We start from the raw sequence: 23,370 nt of genomic DNA, 5'->3' as shown, positions 1-23,370 counted from the left end.
ACTTAAAAGAGGAAAAATAATTCAGATAGCAGATTTTCATCAGAAACCATGGAGGCCAAAAGAAAGTGGCAATAATTTTTTAAGTTCTGAAAGAAAGAAACTACCAACCCAGAATCCTTTACCGAGTGAAAACATCATTCAAAAATGAGCAGAAAATAAACATATTCTCTGATGATGGAGAACTAAGGAGGATCTGTCATCAGCAGCCCTATGCTAAAGAATAGCTAAACAAAGTTCTCTGAAAAGAAAGGATGTTAAAGAGAAGAAATTTTAGAACACCAAGAAAGAAGGAAAAAACACTGTATTAATAAAAATCAATAGATTGTGCTTCTCCTTTTGAAGTTTCTAAATTATATATAATGGTTGAAGCAAAAATGACAACACTGATGCTTCTAAATGTAAATACAGAAATTTAAGGCAAATTATAAATGGAGAGGATAAAAGAATGTAAAGGGAGGTAAGATTTCAACACTTTACTCAAACTGGTAAAATGACATCAACAGGCTGTGCTGAATTATGTATATGTATATACAACATAAGGCCCACTATAGCAATTACCGGAAAAGCTATTCAAGAAGATACACTAATAAACATTATTTGTTGTTACTGTTCAGTTGCTCAGTCATGTCCAACTCTTGAGAAGTTTTAAAAATGTTCAAATAACCAGGAAAAAGAAAACAGAGAAACAAAAATCAAAACGAACAGAAAACAAAAAATAAAATGGCAGACTTAAGCACTAACACATCAATAATTTTATTAAATGTAAATGGTCTAAATACACCAATTAACAGACAGAGATTGGCAGAGCAACTTAAAAAACATGACAACTATATGCTGTCTACAAGAAACTCACTTGAAATATAACAGTTGGGGTGGGGCGAAAGTAAAATAATGGAAAAGATACATCTTGTAAAATATTAATCAAAGAAAAGTAGAAGTGTCTATATTATTAATAACAGATAAGGTAAACTCTGGAAGATGATGAGGGACAGAGAGGCCTGGCATGCTGCAGTCCATGGTTCTCAAAGAGTCAGACACAACTTGGTGACTGAACAACACAAAAAGGTAAACTCCAAAGCAAATAAAATTACCAGAGACAAAGCAGAACATTCTATAATAAAGATTCATTTCAGCAAGGAAACATTTGGTGTACATGTATGACAAAGCTGCAAAATATGTTAAACAAAAACTGCCAGAACAGAAAGGAGAAAAGTTATAGCTGAGAGACTTCAACATCCCTCTCTCAACAATGCACAGAACAATTAGAAAGAAAATCAGCAAAGGTACAGAAAACCTCAGTGACACCTCAATCAACAGGGTCTAATCAACATTTCTGCTTCATGGGTCACAGCTTGTCATGATGAAGGGGCTTGTGTATGAAGCTATACAAGCCACGCCATCAGGGCCAGCCAAGATGAACGGGTCACAGTGGAGAGTTCTGACAAAATGTGGTCCACAGGAGGAGGGAATGGCAAACCACTCCAGTATTATTGCCTTGAGAACCCCATGAACAGCACGAAAAGGCAAAAAGATATGACATCGGAAGATGAAGCCTTGAAATCCTTCAAGCTAGGCTTCAGCAGTACAAAAACCAAGAATTTCCAGATGTACCAGCCAGGTTTAGAAAAGGTAGAGGAACCAGAGATCAAATTGCCAACATCTGCTGGATCTTAGAAAACCAAGGGAATCACAGAGAAACATCTACTTCTGCTTCACTGACTACGTTAAAGCCTTTGACTGTGTAGCCTTTGACAACAATCTATGGAAAATTCTTCAAGAGATGGGAATACCAGATCACCTTACCTGTCTCTTGAGAAACCCGTATGCAAGAAGCAACAGTAAGAATGAGACATGGAACAACGGACTGGTTCAAAATTGGGACAGGAGTACATCAAGGCTGTATGTATATTGTCATCCTGCTTATTTAACTTATATGCAGAGTACATCATGCAAAATGCCAGGCTGGATGAATCAAAAGCTGGAATAAAGATTGCAGGGAGAAATATCAACAACCTCAGATATGCAGATGATATCACTCTAACAGCAGAAAGCAAAGAGGAACTAAAGAGTCTCTTGATGAGGGTGAAAGAGGAGAGTGAAAAAGTGGGTTAAAACTCAACATTCAGAAAACAAAGATCACGGGATCCAGTCCCATCACTTCATGGCAAATAAAAGGAGAAAAAGTGGAAACACTGACATTTTATTTTCTTGGGCTCCAAACTTGCAGTAGACAGTGACTGCAACCATGAAATTAAAAGATGCTTGTTCCTTGGAAGGTAAGCCATGATAAACCTAGATAACACATTAAAGAGCAGAGACATCACTTTGCCTACAAAGGTCCATACAGCCAAAGCTATGTTTTTTTCCAGTGGTCACATACGAATGTGAGACATGGACCATAATGAAGGCTGAGCACCAAAGAATTGATACTTTCTATTATAGTAATGGAGAAGATTCTTCAGGGTCCCTCAGACTGTAACGAGATCAAACCAATCAATCCTAAAGGAAATCAACCCTGAATATTCACTGGAAGGACTGATGCTGGAGCTGAAGCTCCAATACTTTGGCCACCTGATGCGAAAAGCCGACTCACTGGAAAAGACCCTGATGCTGGGAAAAACTGAGGGCAGGAGAAGGGGACAACAGAGGATGAGATGGTTGGATAGCATCACTGACTCAAAGGACATGAGTCTGAGCAAACTCCAGGAGATGGTGAAAGACAGGGAGGCCAGCGTGCTGCAGTACATGGGGTCACAAAGAATCAGACACAACTTGGTGACTGAACAACAGCAAGTCAACATTTATAAAAATACCACACCCGACAGCAGCAGATATACATTCAAGTGTTCCAGAACAGATACCCAAGACAGACCATATGCTGTGCCATTAAGGAAACCTCAATAAATTTAAAAGAACTGAAATTATAGATTGGATTCTCCACCCACAATGGAATCAAACTAGAAATTAGTTAACAGAAAGGTAATAGGAAAATCTCCATTCGCCTGGACACTAAATAACACATTTCTCAATAACTTAAGAAGAGGTCTCAAAGTGGATAAAAAGTATAGCAAACTAAAATTGAAATTACAAGATGGTAAAATTTGTGGAACACACCAAAAGATATACAGTCAGAGGAAATCTTATAGCACTAAAATGCTATGTAAGAAAAGAGGAAAAGTCAAATAAATCATCTAAACTAATAGGGAAAAAACAGGTCACTTCCATCCAGGCCAGATCCAAGATGATTGAGCTCTTGTTGAGACATGTTGGCTATCATTGCCTCCACGCCCACCTCAGTCCTCAGTCCAGTACCAGAAATGTTGTTCCTTTGGGAACCACAGCCAGTGAAGAGATTGAGAGGCTCTGGAAAAAAATACTATTTCAAATAGTCCTTTGTCTCCCCATATCAGTATCTACAACTGGTCTCTTTCCATGGTGACGTCCATGTGCCACCGTGGCACTGGTATTGCCTCGAGTATAGGGATCTCTTTGGGCTGCTGGCCCTCTTGGTCCCTGTGAGCTTTGATTCTCATTTGGAACTTGTGAAGTCCTGTGTTTGGGACCAGCACAGATCACATAGCCAAATTTGCACTCGTCTTCCCTCTCCTGTATCACACCTGGAATGGGATCCGATACTTGATGTGGGACCTAGGAAAAGGTTTGTGCTTGCAGATCCTCTTGAAGCTTAGCAGTAGAGTGCCTTATAGAACCACAATAATGGAAAGGGTCCAGTTTTCCCCTTATTTCTAAAGAAGGAATGACTGCAAAAGTTCCCTTTTCTTGCCCCCAGCTTGCAGCCTACTCTGGACCTGGGAGCCTTCATTCTCTCTTCATGTTAGGTCTTGATTTATGATGAGGGTCAGCTTTTGGCTTCTTCCTGAGACAGTGGAGGGCTTCCCTTGTGACTCAGCTGGTAAAGAATCCACCTGCAACGCGGGAGACCTGGGTTCGATCCCTGGGTTGGGATGATCCCCTGGAGAAGGGAAAGGCTACTCACTCCAGTATTCTGGCTTGGAGAAGTCCATGGACTGTATAGTCCGTGGGGTGGCAAAGAGTCGGACACAACTGAGCAACTTTCACTGAGACAGTAGAAAAAACGTCAGCTTTGTGGCCTCTGCTGTAGGGACTGGGAGTGGGGCTTTGGCCTGTGGGTTGCTGGCTTAAAAGACAGTTCTTTCACTGGTCAGCGCTCAAGGTCTTTAGCATTCACACATTCTGACTGAAAGAGGGGTGGAGGTGAAAGGGAAGTAGCCTGTCCCAGCTAGACAGAGATAAAAAGAGTAAACTAACTCTTGGAGCAGGTGCTTTGGGGAGATGTATAGATTTTGATGCAAGAGGAAGATCCAGAAAATTATCATTGAACCTATTAAGGGTTATTTCTCTTCCTTGTGTTTCCAGAAAAACCAAATCTCTTATTGTCATGTTTTCTAATCCAAATTCCTGTGACAGCTTTTTCTGAAGCTGAATTAAAATTACTGTCTTTGGGGAAAAAGAAAGAACAAAATAAACCCAAAACAAGCAAAAAGCAATAATGAAAGACATAAAATAATAAACTGTAAAACAGAATAACAATTTAAAAATAAAACAAAGAGTTCTTTAAATCGATCAATAACATTGACAAACCAGACCAAAAACACACAAACTACCAAAATCAGGGGAAAAAACAGGAATTATCACGACAGACCCCAAAGAAATCGAAGAGACAACTGAGAATACTAACTTAAATAAATCTGAAAACTTAGATCAAAAGGACCAATTCCTTAAAAAACACAAACTGAACTTTCCTGGTGGTCCAGTGGTAAAGAATCCACCTGCTAACGCAGGGGATGTGCGTTCGATTGGGAAGACTCCACTTCATGGGGCAACTAAGCCCATGTGCCACAACTACTGAGCCTGTGCTCTGGAGCCCCTGTGTCCTAGAGAAAGTAGAGAAAGCCCATATGCAGCCACAAAGGCCCAACAAACCCAAACAAATAAAAACATTCAATTTTAAAAGAAACAAAAACACAAACTAAAACAACTAACCAAACACAAAACAGGTGACATGGTCCCATAATTACTAGGAAACTGAATTCATATTTCAAGAGCTCTTAAAAAAAATTCTAGGTCTAGATGATTTCACTGGAGAATTTTACTGAACACTTAAAGAATGAACAGCAATTTTACATAATCTCCTCCAGAAACTAGTTGAGGAAGGGAACACTTACAAATTGATCTTATGAAGCTATAAATCTGATACAAAAACCAAACAAAGACAGTAGAAAAACAAAACAAAAACCCAAGATCAATATTCCTTAGGAAAACAGATGCAAAAATTCTTAACAAAATATTAGCAAATAGAATTTAGCAAACAGAATTTGGCAATAGGCAAAAGAATTTTACAGTGTAACCATATGTGATTTACTCAAGAAAAGCAAACTGGTTAAACATTTAAAATCAATCAACACATTACTAGGCTAAGAAGAAAAATAATGATCATATCAGCCTATGTATAAAAAGTATTTGCTGTAGGGTGAGAGGGAAGTGCAACAGGGAAGGGTAAAAAAGAATTTAAAAAGTGAAAAAAAAAAAAAAACCCATGGGGTATTAAAAAAAAGAGTATTTCCTAAAATTCAACACCCATTCTGACAAAAACAGAAAAATTAAAGTGAAATGTCTTCACCTTGACAAAAGTATCTACAAAAAGGGAAAAGAGAAAAACTACCACTGTGTGGGGGTGTGGGTATGGGTGTGTGAATGCGCTCACTTGCTCAGTCATGTCCAACTCTACAACCCCATGGACTGTAGCCCGCCAGGCTCCTCTGTCCATGGAATTTTCCAGGCAAGAGTATTGGAGCAGGTTGCCACTTTTACTTAACAGTGAAAGACGATGCTTTCTCCATAAGATCTGGGAACGAGGAAAAAAAATGTTCACTCTCATCACTTATTTAAACACAGTATGGGAAGTTCTAGCCAGTGCAAAAAATGCAAGAATAGGAAATAAAAGGCCTATAGATGAAAAAGAAAAAAAAAAAAAAAAAAACTACCCCCATTTGCGGATTACATGATTATCTTTGTAGAAAATTCTAAGGAACCTACCAAAACAAAAAAAACCTCTTAGAACAAAAAAGTAAATTCAGCAAAGCTGCAGTATACAAGATAAGCACACAAAACTCAACTGTGTTTCTATATGCCAGCAATTAATACATGGACATAAAAATTTTAAAGCACAAAACCATTCATAACCCTTTCAAAAAATAATTAAATGCGAATTTAACAAATGCACAGGATTTGTATGCTGATGCTGATGAAAGAAATCAAAGCTCTAAACAAATGGAGAGACATCACATTCATGGACTGGAAGACTCAACAAAAGATGTAAATTCTCTTCAAACTGATACACAAGTTTAATGCAATTCTTATCTAAATACTAACAAGATATTTTTGAAGACATAAACATGACCATTCTAAAATGTATATGGGAAGGTAAAAAACTATAATAGCTAAAGCAAAGTGGGAGAAAAGAGTCTACTTGAGTTCAAGACCTCTAATATAGCTACAGTAATTAAGACTGTGCAACCCTAGCAGAGTCACAGACACTTAGGTCAATGGAACCCAGAAACACTCACACAAATATGCCCAAATGATTTTGACAAAAGTGCAAAAGCAATTCAAAGGAGGAAAGATAGTCTCTTCAACAAATAGTGCTAGACCAACTAGACATCCTTAGGGAAAAAAAAAAACAAACCTTGACCCCTCATTACAAAATTTAATCAAAATGAATCATGGACTTACATGTATAATGTAAAACTATGTAACTTTCAGAGAAAATATACAGGATCTAGGGACTAGACAAAGAGTTCTTTCTTAGACTAGGTACCAAAAACATGATCCAGGAAATGAAAAACTGATTAACTGGACATCACTGAAATTAAGAACTTTTGCTCTGGGAAGACTGTCAGAGGATCAAAAGACAAGTTACACAGTGGGAGAAAACAGTGCAACAAAGGACTTGTAACTAGAATATAAAAAGAACTCTCAAAACTCAACAGTAATAAAGCAAAAGTCTTAAACACACATTTTACCAAAGATTGTTGTTCAGTCGCCCAGTCGTGTCCAAATTTGCAACCCCATGGACTGTAGCACACCAGGCCTCCCTGTCCCTCACCATCTCCCAAAGTTTGTCCAAGTTCATGTCCATTGCATCAGTGATGCACAAATGGTAAATAAGTGTATGGAATGTCATTAGACATGAGGGAAATGCAAACTAAAGCCACAATGAGATGTACAACATATCTATTAAAATGGCTACAAATAGTACTAATAAAAAACAGGAAAAATACAAAAAAAGATCACTATATACTGCTGGTAAGAATATAATATAGTATAGCCACTCTGGGAAATAGTTTGGTAGTTTCTTTAGAAACTAAACATGCAATCAACATAAATTCCAGCACTGCACTTGCAGGTATTTATCCCAGAAAAGTGAAGACTTATATTTACAGAAAAACCTGTACCCAAATGTTTATATACTTTTATTTGTAATACTCAAAGACCAGAGAAATTGTACATACTGTACAATTCCATTTATAGAACATTCTTGAAATAGCAAAGTTACAGAAATAGAAAACAGGTTAGTAGCTGCTGGGGATTAAGGAGAGGGTGAAGTACGAGGAAAGCGGATGTTGCTTTAAAAGGGCACCACAAGGGACCCTTATGATGACAGAAATACTCTGTACCTTGACTACCAATGTAAATATCCTGTTCATGATATTATACTATAGTTTTGCAAGATACAACCACTGGGGGAAACTGGGTTAAGGGTAGGGGATCTCTTATTATTTCTCAAAACTGAATATGAATCTAAAATCACCTCAAAAAAAGTTTAAAACTTTTTAAAACATTTTAATGTCATATACTTCATCTTCCTTTTGAAATTTAAAATTTAAGTAAAGTTCTAATAACAAAAAACTCTTAAGGTTAACTAAATTACATTAAATTTATATAAGAACTTTGAAGGAACAGTAGTATGGTACTGCATTTCATCATCCAGGAATATGGTACGTCTTACATTTATTCAGACATTTCCTAATGCTCTTTGATAAAATTTTACAGTTTTCCTCACATAAGTCTTATTTTTAAGTATTTTATAGCTCTTAATACTATTATATCTTGGAATAAAATCTTCTCCATTACAACCTCTAATTGGTTACTGCTAGAATAAAAGAAAGCTACTGACTTCAGTGTGTTTATGTACTCAAATATCAAATAACTTTACTAAATTCTCTAAAAGCATTTAGTTTACTGGATTTTCTTAATACATAATCACATCTGTAAGGAATGATTATTTTACCTTTCCTTATTCAATATTTAGTTTTATATACTTATACACTATTTAGTTTTCTTCATTTACTGCATTATTGCAAGGGCTCTTGATCTGTGGGTCAGTGGCTAAAACCTACTCATAAACTTGGACGAAGAAAAGTTTTATTCTCATTAATCATTAACTGAAATTTAGCATTTCCTTCAATCAGGAAAGTAAGGTAAAACACAGTGGTTTCAGCAGCTATCTGTGACTTTGTCATCAACAGAAATCAGATATTTTCATATCACATGATAGTTAACACAAACATCCAGAATTGTTACATTCAATACTATTTTGAGAATATAGCAATTATTAGACTTGTCACTACACCTTATTGTGTTAATAAAGAAACATTAATTACTGCATTACAAACTTGTAATTTCTCCTATTTTGGTAACTGTACTTTTAATAAAATTGATTTTTTCATAACGCTGTATAGTGTTATCTTACGCAGTAACACGCTAAGGGTTCAATGGGGAGAGCAAGCCACAGCGCAGTGAGCCTGGGGCCTAGGCCCTGCACCACCAGCGCCCCAAGGTTTCCTCCCACGTGCCTGTCTTTCTACTCCTCACCAAGGGCTCCAATCTGGCCCGAACCAGGGGAGGTTTTTACTAATATTCTGGAGTGGGTGCAACACAAAAGTGTGACAAGAACTTTTGAAGACTCAAAGTAAAAGTATTACTCCTGGCTTTACAGTCAGTGCGTGGATAATCAGTGATTTTTCCTAAGCCCTCACTGTGTATCAGGCACTGTGCTGAACAACTTGCGTGCCTCTCGTTTATTTCCACAGTGATCCAACGAGGCTGAAGGGCTTCAACAGATTTCACCAGTCGTAGAGAATGTAGAATAGAAGAATGTAAAAAATGCATGTCCACAGAGACTCAGAATGTGATCTTATTTGGAAACAGGGTCTCTGAAGGTATAATGAGTGAAAATTGAGGTCATATTGGATTAGGATGTTTCTAAATCCAATGAATGATATCTTTACAAAAGCAAGGAGAGGGACATTTAGATACAGAGACTGGATGATGTGTCTAGAAGCTAGAAAAATACCTTCATTTCAGACTTAGAGCCTCCAGAGATGCGAGAGAATACATTTCTGCTGTTTTAAGTCCTCTAGCTTGTGATACTTCGTCACTACAGGCCTGAGGAACTAACACAATAATGATGCATGATTCTTTCAAAATACTCTGGATTTAATTTTCTAAGATCAGCTCCTTTTAAATGGAAGAGGAACTTAGTGTGATGTCAAGTGTGGCATAGTTAAGCAGTATTCTTAGTGTACTGAACTCAAGCACCTTCTATTAAAATCACCATTTGATAGAAATTACAAAAAAAAAACCCAAACTAGTAAATATTTCAATCAGTCAACACAATCTCACAGATTTATAGAAAAGTCACTTCTGAATGTGGCTTCCTTTCCTGAAATAGAAGAAATAATATAAAACTAAGTCACTGAAAACATGAGTGAGGAAAACAGAAATGATAAAAGTAGCATTGTAAGTTGAATAGATGTTCAAATGTTAAAAAAAAAATACTGGTAACAATAATTCATCATATTCCTACACTGTATAAATATGAACCACTTTGGATACGTTTTTTAAAATTTTACTTATTATTCCTAAAATCTACCTCCACACTTGACATCACACTAAGTTCCTCTTCCATTTAAAAGGAGCTGATCTTAGATCAGATCTAAAATCTACCTCCAAACTGTATTGATAATAAACTGCACCTAAACCCAAAACACAAAACCTCTTTTCTGCACGTCTTTTGTTACAAGCCCAAGGATTATAACTGCCTTCAGTACTGGATAAAGAGAGTACTCGTACTCACCATTAAAATGATGATACGTCACAAAGCTATCATAATCAAAACAGTGTATCACTGATATAAAGACATACAGACCAATGGAATAGAATACAGAGCTCCAAAATAAATCCTCACATATATGATCAAATGATTTTCAACAAGGGTCCCATGACCATTCAGTGGGGAAAGACTATCTTTTCAACAAATGGTTCTTGGAAAACTGGACATCCACATGTTAAAAAAGTGAAGTTGAAAAAAAAAAAAATGAAGTTGTATCCTTCCTTACATTACTCATATACAAAAACTAACTCAAAGTGGATCAAAGATCTAAATGTAAGCTAAAACTATGAAATTCATACAAGAAAACATAGGGTAAAGCGTCCTGATACTGGGTTTGGTAATTTCTTAGATATATAAAAAGCACAAGCAACGAAAGTAAAAAGTGATAAACTGGACTTCATCAAAATTAGCAACTTCTGTGCATCAAAGAACACTATCAACAAAGTAAAAAGACAACCCACAGAATGAGAGGAAACATTTGTGAATCATTTATGTGATATGGGATTAATATCCAGAATACATAAAGAACTCCTGCAACTCAACAACAAAAAAGTACAGCCTAATTTAAAAATGGACAAAGAACGTGAACAGACATTTCTCCAAAGGAAATATACAAATGGCCAATAAGCATATGAAAAGATGCCCAACATCACTAATCATTAGAGAAACACAAACCAAAACTACGAGGTATCACCTCACACCCATTAAAATGGCCACCATAAAAAAGAAAAAAATAATAAGTGTTAACAAGGATGTGCGGGATTGAAACTCTTGTACACTGTAGGAATGTAAAACCTGCAACCACTATTGAGGATAAAATAGAGATGCCTCAAAAAATTAAAACAGAATTACTATATAATCCAGCAATTTCACTTCTGGGTGTATACAAAAAAGAATTGAAAGCAGGATCTTGAAGAGACACTTGTACAACACCAATGCTCAAAGCAGCATTAGTCACAATAGCCAAAAAGAAAAAGCAACTCAATATTGATCAAGATGAATGGATTTTTAAAAATGTAGCCTATATAGCCAATGGAATACTATTCAGCCTTTGAAAAGAAAAAAATTCTACAATATGCTACAATATGGTTGAATCTTGAAATTATTATGCTAAGTGAAATAAATCACTCACAAAAAGACAAGCACTACAGGATTCTGCTTTATATAAGAATAATCAGATTCATAGAGTGTAGAATTGTGGCATGGACTGGAGGAATTGTGGAACAGGGAGTTATAATAGCTAGAGTTTTTAATTTTGTAAGATGAAAAAGTTCTTGAGATGGAGAATGATAATGACTACACAACAACATGACTATACTAATACCACTAAACTATACACTGAAAAATAGTTAAAAAGAATATAAAAAAGAGGGACTTCCCTGGTGGTCCAGTGGCTAAGACCCCATGCTCTCAATGCAAGGGGTCAGGGTTTGATCCCTGGCCATGGAACTAGATCCCACGTGCTGCAACTGAGAGTTCACATGCTGCAACTAAAGAGCAAAGATCCCATGTTCTGCAACTAAGACCCAGCATGGCCAAAATAAATATATAAATAATTTTAAAACAAAGAATATATGTGTGTGTGTGTGTGTGTGTGTGTGTGTGTGTGTATAACTGGGTCACTTTGCTATACAGCAGTAATTAACACAACATTGTAATTTAACTATACTTCAACTATATAAATTTTTTTTAAAGTTAAAAGGGCAAATTTTATGTTATATGTACTTTCCCATAATAAAAAAATTTTAATATATAAAAAAATGTTTGAGGTGGATCTACATCACTGAAAGGGAAAGCTATTCACCATATATGACTATGGAAAAATGGAAACATAAGCTACAGAAAATTATATACAGTAAGCTTATATGCATAACAAAAGCCTGGAAGAATTCATTTAATATTTATTCCATGCCTACTATATGTCAGGCACTGTTGCAAGCCCTAGAGATAAAAAGAACAGACAAAAATCCTAACTCTTATGAATTCTGCATGCTAGTAGAAGAGCAAGATAAATCGAGAAACAAAATATAAACTGGGCTGACATTTTATAGATAAGAAATGGATAAACAGCAATTTCATTTGGTTTGATCTAACAGTATGTTATATAGTGATAAATATAGAGAAAAATAAACTAGGGGAGTCAACTCAGATGCATATAAAGTTCAAGCAATTTTAGATAGGGAAGACCTCGCTGAAAAAGCAGCATTTAAGGAAAGGTCAGAAGACGGTAAGGGAATAAACCATGCAGGTATCTGGGGGAAATGCATTCTAGGCAGAGTGCAGATGCCTGGAGGTGAAAGTATGCCTGTTAAATTCTAGAAATAGTGTGGATGACCTCATGGCTAGAATGGAGCGAGCAAATGTTACACAATAACCTATTAACAGTGGTTATCTCTGGAATGGCATTTAGAGACTTCTATATTCGATTTTCTCCATATCCATTTTGTTTTATCTTTTATATTAGACATATATTACTTTTATAATCAGAAAATGCATGATCCCAATTTTTTAAAAAGAATATTTATGTGCATGTACCTGTGTGTGTGGCATGCACTGAAAATCTGACAGAACATACCTCAAACTCTAAAGTGACAGAAATCTAGATTCCAACCCTAGGGTTACCACTTACTACATGTATGACCTTGGGCAAATTATTTAATCTCTCAGGGTTTATCTTTAAAATGCAGCTGTAACAGTACCTACCTTCTGCGAAGATGAGATAGTAAACGTGAACAGTGCCTAACATACTCTAAGTACTCCTTAAATAGGAGCTTTGTAAAAAATACATCAAACACTAAAAAGGCTAACTGATTTGGCCATTACTAATTTCTACATTACAAAAGTAATGTATTAAAATATGGGTATACAGAAAATAAGATGTAGAAGTTTCCAAAAATAGTCAAACAATACAGAAGCAAACTGTCAAAAGTAAAGTCTTTTGTACATATACCCCAATTTCTGCCATGGGAAATTGCTGTTAACATTTTGTTATGAATCCTTCCACTATATATTACAGGATCTTAGCAATTTTTACATAACAAAGGAAAAGGAACCATATCATATTTATTCTGAAACTTTTATTTTCCAATTAACAATGTATTCTAGAAGGTATGTCACATCAATAAATACTGTTAGTTCATTCTGTTTTAACAGTTACACAGTATTTCACAGAACATATATATATGACTGGAGAAAGAAATAGCAACCCACTCCAGTACTCTTGCCTGGAGAATCCCATGAACAGAAGAGCCTGGCGGGCTACAATCCTTGGGGTTGCAAAGAGTCGGACACAACTGAGCAACTAACACACATACACACACACACATTTATGACGTTCAAGCTATCACTATCATAAATAATGTTTCATCAAATATCCTTGTACATTTTTAAACACATATGCCAAGATTACCTACAACAAAAAATTTCTGAAAATGACTTTCTGAATCTAAAGAAGCACATTTAAAACTTCGCCAATTACTCTCCAAGACCACTGAACCAGTGAAATTGCTCAGTCGTGTCCAACTCTTTGCAACCCCATGGACTGTAGCCTACCAGGCTCCTCCATCCATGGAATTTTTCAGGCAAGAGTACTGGAGTGGGTTGCCATTTCAGTCATCCCAATTGAGAACTTCACCAATGGTATAAATTATCCATAGCTCCAAAAGCACTGGATCTCAGCAATCCTTCAAAGTTTTACTAATTTTCTAGGTATAAAATGATTATCATTGTTGGTTTGATGTGGATTTCTCTATTATTAGTAAGGCTGAGTTTATTTTATATATTATCGCTATTAACTTTTTCTATTTCACCCTATAAATTTTAAAGTTAGTATATGTAACTTTTCTAAGAAAAAACAAAATTTTTCCTTAAAAAATAAATTCCATACTTTCAATAATAGGTTTAATTGGGATCTAAGAGTTGGAGAAATTTAAAGAAGATAATTGAGGTGGTTTAAATTAAAGTCTGACACAGTCCCTAGCACAGAGAAGGTACTCAACAGGAAGGAAAAACTAAAGGAAACAAAGCTGCCGACCAGCCAGCCAGGAAGTTTCAGAAAGGTAGGTCAAGCTGAACCTCAGTAAAAGTGAAGAAGAGGAGAAAGGTATGCCATATACAGAAAAGAAGATGAGCAAATCATAATGGGGGGTGGGGGGTTATGAAAACAGCTGTAAGGAGATAGAGGGAAACAGGCCTACGAAGAAGCACAGAATCTGTATTCGGCAGAAAATATAACATGTCAAGTGCTACCCAACTGTGAGAAGGCCCTGAAGGTCAAAATGAAATCTTAAATCTGATTCAATAGCAACTGAAAGACAAAGCATACCTTTAAGTTGGAGTGACAAGAAAATATAACTTAAAAGATCAATCTGACAGACTTAAAATTTGAATAGAAGCAGAGAAACAAATTAGACTAACCAAAAAGGAGGTGATAAAAGGCCTAAATTAGGATAGCAGGATGAAAAAGTACAGGAACCTCTAAAATTTTAAACTATGTAACTTCTGAATAAGAACAGTATTTTAAATATATATACACCTACTTTTAATCTCTTCTGCCCCCACCACCTCAAATTACATAAAGGAGAAAAAAATTTTACACAAGATAGAGAACCATATAAATGGGGGAAAAAATGGGTGAAAGAAAATAATAAATTTATGGAAACTGGGACCATTACCTTTGGTAGACCCATAAGAACCGAATTCTAAACCAGAAAGGGAAAAAGCAAAGCAAAAAACCAACTCTATTTACATACCAGAATGCCCCAGGCTCAGGAACTAGTGACTCTGGGCGCTTCTGGGGAAGGGTAGGGGGGAGGGCAAATGAAAGCTAAAATAAGGATTAGTTCAGTAACTGTTTAAGCAGCAGGTCAATTTCCAGATCCTCTCCCTGTTTCTTCCAAAAGGGAAAATGCCCCTCCTCAACCCAGTCAAAAATCGATTTATTCTCTGGAAGAGTGTAAACTAAACCAGAGGTCCCCTGGCCTGGGGAACACCAGGCAAAGCTGTAAGTGAGGTTACCAACCTGAAAACAGGGAAACTAAGAACAGTGTCTGTGAAAGGGCTGTACCCTATCGACCGCTTCTTCCCTGAATTTCATGCGTCCTCTTTCTTGGTATAGGCCTTCCCTGTAGCTCAACGGGTAGAAGAATCTGCCTACAATGCAGGAGACCCAGGTTTGACCCCTGGGTTGGTAAGATTCCCTGGAGAAGGGAATGGCAATCCACTCCAGTATCCTTGCCCGGAGAGTCCCATGGACAGAGGAGCCTGGCAGGCTACAGTCCGTGGGATCTCAGAATCGGACACGACTGAAGCGACTAACACTACTGCTGCTGCTCACCCTCTAGAAGCTCCTGGCAGAGAGTATACAGGAGACCTTGAGTATGTGAAAATATCTTTCTTCCACTTCACTGATAGTCTGCCTAGCTATGGAACTCTAACTTGGAAATTATTTTCCCTCAGAACTTAGAAGGCATCACTCCACTGTCATCTATCTTCCAGTGTGATTACTGTACAGAGAAGCAAAACCATCTGATTGCTATTGTTTTTCACTCATCAATTTTCTCCTCTCTGGAGCTTATAAAATACTCTGTATCTGATGCTGAAATTTCGTAATAATGTGCCTTGAGTAGCTTAGTTTTCATTCATTGTTCTGGCTTTTTCAGTTTAAAAACTTGTATCACATCTGTAAAAAATGAAATTCAAATAAAAATAGCAATGGAATAAAAAAAAAAAAACTTGTATCTCCTATTTCCGGGACATTTAATAAAAAAATTAAAAGTTTGGTTAAAAGAAAAGAAAAACAGATGTCACCAGAGAAGGAGGTAGAGTACTGCTGTTTTTATAACAAATCATGTAAAACCAACTAAAATAACTTTTAATATATATGTTTAAATAAATTTAAGAGTCACAGATATAAAAAACAAACTTATGCTTACCAAATGGGAAAGGGGGGGAGGGATAAATTGGGAGACTGGGATTGACACATACACACTACTATATATAAATGGGGCTTCCCTGGTGGCTCAGTGCTAAAGAATCCGCCTGCCAATACAAGAGATGCAGCTTTAATCCCTGGTCAGGAAGATTCCCCTGGAGAAGGAAATTGCAATCCACTCGAGTATTCTTGCCTGGAGAACCCTATGGACAGAGGAGCCTGGTGGGCTAGAGTCCTTCAGGTCGCAAAAGAGCTGGAAACAACTAGCAACTAAAACAAACAACATATATAAAACAGGTAACTATTAAGTACCTACTGTATAGCACAGGGAACTATACTCAATGCTCTGTAATGATCTATATGAGAAGACTCTAAACTAGAGTGAACATATGTATGTGTATGACAAATACACTTTTACTGTAAACAGCAGAAACTAACAACATTGTAAATCAACTATACCCCAATAAAAATTAATTTAAAAAAAATCTATTTTAAGTATATATTTTATATAGTTAAAATGTTTTATATGCTTTAATATTCTTATATGCTTAAAATGCTTTTTTTTAATGGAAAAAAAAAACAAGATGTGATAACAAATCTGATAAAAACATAAAAGAATCCAAACACTTCTAGTTACTTAGCCTGGGGAACTGGAAAAACTGTGATAGTCATGAAAGATACAGAAAAGTTAGGAAGGGCACCAAATCTTAAAGAAATACTGGTGACTACATATCTATATATACATACAAACATACATACACACACACACACACACGCACACACATATATATAAAACTTGGGAAAGTGTTAGTCACTCACTCAAGTCCAACTCTTTGCAACCCCATGGACTGTAGCCTTGCAGGCTCCTCTGTCCATGGAATTCTGCAGGCAAGAATACTGGAGTAGGTATATACTTGTATAGTGCTCGGTCACTTCAGTCGTGTCCAACTCTTTGTGACCCCATGGACTGTAGACCTCCAGGCTCTTCTGTCCATTGGATTCTCTAGGCAAGAACACCGGAGTAGGTTGCCAAACCCACCTCCAGTGGATGTTCCTGAGCCAGGGATTGAACTCATGTCTCCAGCATCTCCTGCATTGCAGGCAGATTTACTGCTGAGCCACTGCTGCTGCTGCTAAGTGGCTTCAGTCGTGTCCGACTCTGTGCGACCCCATAGACAGCAGTCCACCAGGCTCCCCCGTCCCTGGATTCTCCAGGCAAGAACACTGGAGTGGGTTGCCATTTCCTTCTCCAATGCATGGAAGTGAAAAGTGAAAGTGAAGTTGCTCAGTCGTGTCTGACTCTTCGCGATCCCATGGACTGCAGCCTACCAGGCTCCTCTGTCCATGGGATTTTCCAGGCAAGAGTACTGGAGTGGGTTGCCATTGCTGAGCCACTAGAGAAGCCCACATACCTGTATATATATAATAAACAATATGTTAGTTCAGTTCAGTTCAGTTGCTCAGTCGTGTCCGACTCTTTGCGACCCCATGAATCGCAGCACGCCAGGCCTCCCTGTCCATCACCAACTCCCAGAGTTCACCCAAACCCACGTCCATTGAGTCAGTGATGCCATCCAGCCATCTCATCCTCTGTCGTCCCCTTTTCCTCCTGCCCCCAATCCCTCCCAGCATCAGAGACTTCTCAGATTATTCAAAAAGAGATTTTTTCTTAGACAGATGAAAATACAGAAAATAAGCTTATGTGAAAAGACAGGAATAAACATTTTGGACAGTCTTCAATACATAAAAGATAAATGAAGGGAAGGAGATACAGTAGTTACCAAATAAATTTGAGTCAGGTGGATGGGCAAACAGAAATGAAGGAAGTTGACTGGCTTATTAACTAAAGAGTTCCAGTCCTAAGAGTGAGACTTGGAGAAGCATAATGAACAAGAGAAAGAAAATGAGCAGGCCTAAGGAACAAAGCAGGAAGTCAGTGAGAAAAAGCAAGCAATGCACTGTTTCTGAAGCCAAATTCAAAAAGTTAATCAAAAAGGCACAATTATGGATTATTAAGAACCAGGAGAAAGATTCCAGTAAGAACCTTAAAGTCCTTTAAAGAGCTGAAAAACAATTATGAATAAAGGATGTTACAGAAAAGATTTTAAGAACTGCAAAACTTTTCCAGCAAATTTTTCAGCACTGTGCACTCATCTCGCCATCCAAGCAACTGTGCTCTGCTGGCTGCCATATGTGGTATTTCACCTTCATCTACAAAAAAAGACAATACCCCACCCTCCTCCTTAAAAAGAATCAATTGTGCTACACTTCTATAGAAAGTGACTTTAAGTCCAATGGAGAAAATCTTGTAACTTAGCAGTTAAGAATACTGACTGTGTAAAGACCACAAACAATAAATGCTGGTGAGGATGTAAAGAAATGAGAACCTTCATACTATTTTCCACTGTGGCTAAAATGGTATATAAAATGCCTATAAAAAAATTTTGTGTAAATGGACTGCCAGCAACCACAATGTCTCTACCTGCCCCCAAAATTCTCTCTACCCCTACTAGCTATGTGACTACAGACAAACTAATCATTTGTTCTGTGCCTTAGTTTCCTCATCTAAAAACAAGAATATTAATGCATACCTCACAGGATTCTTACAAAGATAATGAGATAATATACATATATATTATATACATATATACATATATGTGTATATACATATATGTATATACACATATATACATACATATATGTGCACATACGTGTGTGTACATATATGTATATACATACATATATGCACATATGTGTATATATATACAATATATAAAATGAGATAATATACACGAGCATTAAAAGAGATGATATATTTAGAATAAGTGACCTATAATGTTAGCTATTATAAGTGAATTCATGATGTTATGGTTTAATGAGTGTTATCCTTTCAAAGGTATTTTCATGTTAACAGTGCATAAAGATATAAATCTCCAATGCCAGGTGTTATAACATTCACTTATTCAATATTTACTCAGCATACTAGACACCCCTGAGAGCAGAAGGGTACTGTGGTGAACAAGGGAGATAAAGGTCCTGCTCTCATGAAACTTAAATTGTAATTAAGTTGTTGAAATCAGGGACTTCCCTGGCCATCCAGTGGTTAAGACTTCACCTCCAAAGCAAGGGGTGTAGGTTCGATCCCTGGTTGGGGAGCTAAGATCCCACATGCTTCGTGGCCAAAATATCAGAACATAAATCAGAAACAATACTGTCACAAATTCAATAAAGACTTTAGAAATGGTCCACAACAAAAATCTTTTTTGAAAAAGTTGTTAAAGTAATAAATTTAGTTTGTCTACTCAACTACAGAAAAATGTGAAGAGGCAAATACGAAACAAAGAAATGATGAAAAGAGATGCAAACTGAGATAATTTATCTGGAAACTGAGAGATGGTTTCTAAAATACATAATAGCCAACAAAACAGGAAACGTGCAGCCTGGTATACACTAAGAACTTAATACATGTTTAATAAATGTGCCGATTCCTTTCTCAAGGTTTGTTTCCTTATGCCTAAAATGATAGGGGTTATCTTTTTTTTTTTTTTTTTGGCCACACCACACAGCCAGTGAGATCATAGTTCCCTGACCAGGGATCCAACTCGTGCCCCCTGCATTGGAAGCTTGAAGTCTTAACCACTGGACCACCAGGAAGTTTCATGATAGAGGTTATCTTGAATCCAAATTCAACATTTGTTAATGTCTACTTATTCAAATCATCATGGCATGTTAAGCAGCATTCTTAAGAACAAATAGCTCTACAAGCAGGGCCTATCATTGTCTGTGAATGATGGGCCCAAAGAAACTCCCCTGAGTTCAGGCCTTGTATTTCACAAGAGCTTTAAATATATCCCTTCAGTTATATTTAAAGGGAATCAGCTATACAACCATAGAGACATTGGATAGCACTGACAGAAATGTCACCCTTTCACCTCTATAACAGGGCTATACCACCAGGGGAATTAACATTTAAAATAACCATTGTCAACAGCCTGAAGGGGAAAAAGTGAGTGAGTGAAAGTCACTCAGTCTTGTCTGGCTCTTTGCAACCCCATGGACTATACAGTCCATGGAATTCTCCAGTCCAGAATATTGGGAGTGGGTTGCCATTCCCTTCTCCAGGGGATCTTCCCAATCCAGGGATTGAACCCAGGTCTACCACATTGCAGGCGGATTCTTTAGGAGCTGGGCCACCATGGTTTCAAAGACAGTTTCCCCAATCAAGAATTCAAATTTTACCAGTTTTGAAATTAAATATGCCCCAAATGTCACAGCCTAAGTAAAATCATGGGAAAGGGGGTTTAGTTTCCTTGAGTGTTGCAATTTAGTTTTTTGAAAATCAACCATCACTTGGCACTGCGGAAATCCCCATTGTTAATACCTTAGAAGAAAGTCATCCATAGCAGAGAACCACAAAAGACTTTCACAAAGCATCCATAAAACAACAAATTATTCTCATCTGTTAGTGATGAGTAGAGAAGTAGGACTGGAATGCAAATAACTAAAGTGAGAGACCACTATTTCAAAACAAGAAAACAAGTTCCAAGAATGCAGCAGTATCTACTTCTTAATTTCTAACAAAACAGAAAAGATTCAGTTTGGTGCCACAATTCGAATAGTCTAAAAAACATGTGGAGAGGCTTCCCTAGCGGTCCAGTAGTTAACAGTCTGCCTAGCAACGCAGGGGAGACTGGTTCAATCCCTGGTCTGGGAAGATCCCACAGAGCAACTATGCCCATGTGCCACAACTACTGAGCCTGAGTGCTTAAAGCCCACGCTCTACAAGAGAAGCCACTGCAGTGAGAAGCCAGCCCAGCACAACAAAGATTAGCCTCTGTTGCTGCAACTAGAGAAAGCTCAGAAGCAGTAACAAACACCAGGCCCAACCGAAAATAACCAGCTAAGTAAGACGTACTTAACAAAAAGTAAAAATATTTTTAAAAATTAAAAACTACATGGGTTGAGGTTCTTTTTCAAAAATGTTAACTGTTTTTCAATTGCTGAATCAGTAAAATATATTTAAACACTTCTGAAAAAGTTTTTTGCAATAGAATATAATTTTTTTTTAAGTATCTTGGCATCTTAATTTTATACTACATAAACTCCTATTTTCCGGTATCTGAAAAAAGTAAGTAAAGGTAATAGATAAAAATTAAGCTAATTTACTTTAAAATTATAATCTAAGGAGGTTAAAAACTATGTGAAAAGAAAAAGTCTTCCTAAATGTCAGCCTTAAAAACCCAAACATGTATTCCTTCCTTTGCCTTCTACCCATTCTGCACCCACAATAAATGGTACCTAATAGCACAAAAAGAGGTCTCTGTTAAAGAGAATATTAGAATCAAGGGAGGAAAAACCTGTACTACTAAAAACTCATTCATATCTCTGGTTTGAATACTGAAGTATAAATCAAATAACTAATCTGTTCCCAACCAGTGCCTTAACCAATGTATTACAAATCACATGATTTTAAAAATGTTTTTCAAAAGTGTTAGTATTACACAGACAAGAAAGATATAGCCTTCATGAACCACCTACCCACTTACTTCTGCTTCCCAATGGTAAACAGAAATATTAACGAGTATGAAAAATTATCAATTACAGAGAAAAAAGGCACCACCATATTAGAACTATTACTTCAACGTAACTCAGAGTACAGTATAAACCATATCTTACTCTTCTTTTGATCCAGCACCATTTTAAGACACACACAGCAAAAAATGCAAAGGAACCAGGTCTCCTGAAAGTCTCTGTAGGGCCACCAACAGTCTCTAAGTCAAACTCTATAAACACAACTAAAATGATCAAGTATTGTTATTAATGCTAAGGATTACCTTAAAGGAAGCTTAGAAGAGTAAAATAATTATTACCAAAAATCTTTGCAGACATATGTGAAAAACGAACAAACAAGAACCATAGGGAAACTTAACTAGGAAAAAGACAAAGTAGAAAAACTCAAAGAAACATGTATGATGTCTCTAGTCCCTAAAATGACCCTAAGAAAAAAAGGTTTGACCACGCACAAGGAATTCAGACCTGAAAGCCATTTACTATCTTTTCACTGAGCACAGAACATTTCCACCCTGTGTCCCTACATTTATGGCCCTCATATGCAACAGGCTACCAAAAGTCCACAATTGATCTCTTCCTTTTGATACAAAGAGGCAAAAGGAAAACTGAAGGAAGAAAATGCACTTTCTAATTTAAACAACACGGTTGAACTTGGAATCAATAACTTGGAAGCTATGGGAGAATTCTCCAACATCAAAAAGAAATCTAAAAATTGCAGAAGCAGGCTGCCAAAGGGAAATAAACAAAATAACTGTTCCTTCATAAGCAAGCATTCTGTACAAATACTATTTTCCACTTACAGATTTAAGCTGATATTGATCAGCTAATGAAAATGTGGTTAAGAGACTGTCCTTCTGGTTACTGTTGTTTAAAAAACAAAACAAAATAAAGCAACCCCACCCACACTGCTGGAAAAAAAGCTTCTGACATATGCACTAAACTTGTTTACTTCTCCATCTCTTAATAAGAGAAATGCTTTGCAACTTGACTATGGTTATATAAGTATTTTGCAATGTGTTAGTTTAAAATCTTGTTTATTTACTCCCTAGTTAACAGATAAGTCATTTTACTTCAAGGTCAGGTTTGCCATAATAATAGCATCTTTCCAATTTTATTCCATCACTCAGCACTTCCTGCAATGGAATTTTAGCCATTAACTTTATCTCCTTTTCCTTTAAAAGGAAAAAACTAAAAAGATTTAAAAATATGATATTGACATCTGGCAAATTAAACTTCTTTAAATAGTTCTGTTCCCAGAAACATGGTAGGAAAGACAGTAAATTTCACAGTGATTCAATTGTAATAGCAAAACCGGGGTATTGCAAAATACCGCTGCCTTTCAGAGGCACGAAAAAAATCCATTTAAATTTTAACAAGGGAACAGCAGTGAAGCCCTCCCACTACTATATTTTCAAATTATTCATCCCCACCTCTTACTTCTTTTCTGAAGCTATCAAAGATAAGGATTTCTAAGAAATGGCCAAGGTCAGCAAAGTAAACTAGGATCCCTAAAATGAAATACTTCCCAGGGAGAAATAACTGTAATGTACTGGAAAGAGGACTGGGACTAGAAATTTCAAAACCTGATCTGTCCAGACCTGTTGCACTACACCCTATTCTATGTCTGAGACATGACTGGTTAATTTTTTTT

At 36.7% G+C, this 23,370-nt stretch overlaps 1 protein-coding gene across 5 annotated transcripts in view; it reads right to left on the bottom strand.

Annotated features, from left to right (window-relative positions):
* ARNT (aryl hydrocarbon receptor nuclear translocator) overlaps nucleotides 1–23,370 on the bottom strand; it is a 66,946-nt gene that overhangs the window by 42,618 nt on the left and 958 nt on the right. The gene's annotated exons all lie outside the window — the stretch shown is intronic.

The sequence above is a fragment of the Bos javanicus genome, chromosome 3 (assembly GCF_032452875.1).
Source record: "Bos javanicus breed banteng chromosome 3, ARS-OSU_banteng_1.0, whole genome shotgun sequence".
Classification (NCBI taxonomy): Eukaryota; Metazoa; Chordata; class Mammalia; order Artiodactyla; family Bovidae; genus Bos; species Bos javanicus.
Note: the sequence above shows the minus strand (reverse complement) of the source record. Positions and strands in the feature narration are given on the sequence as shown.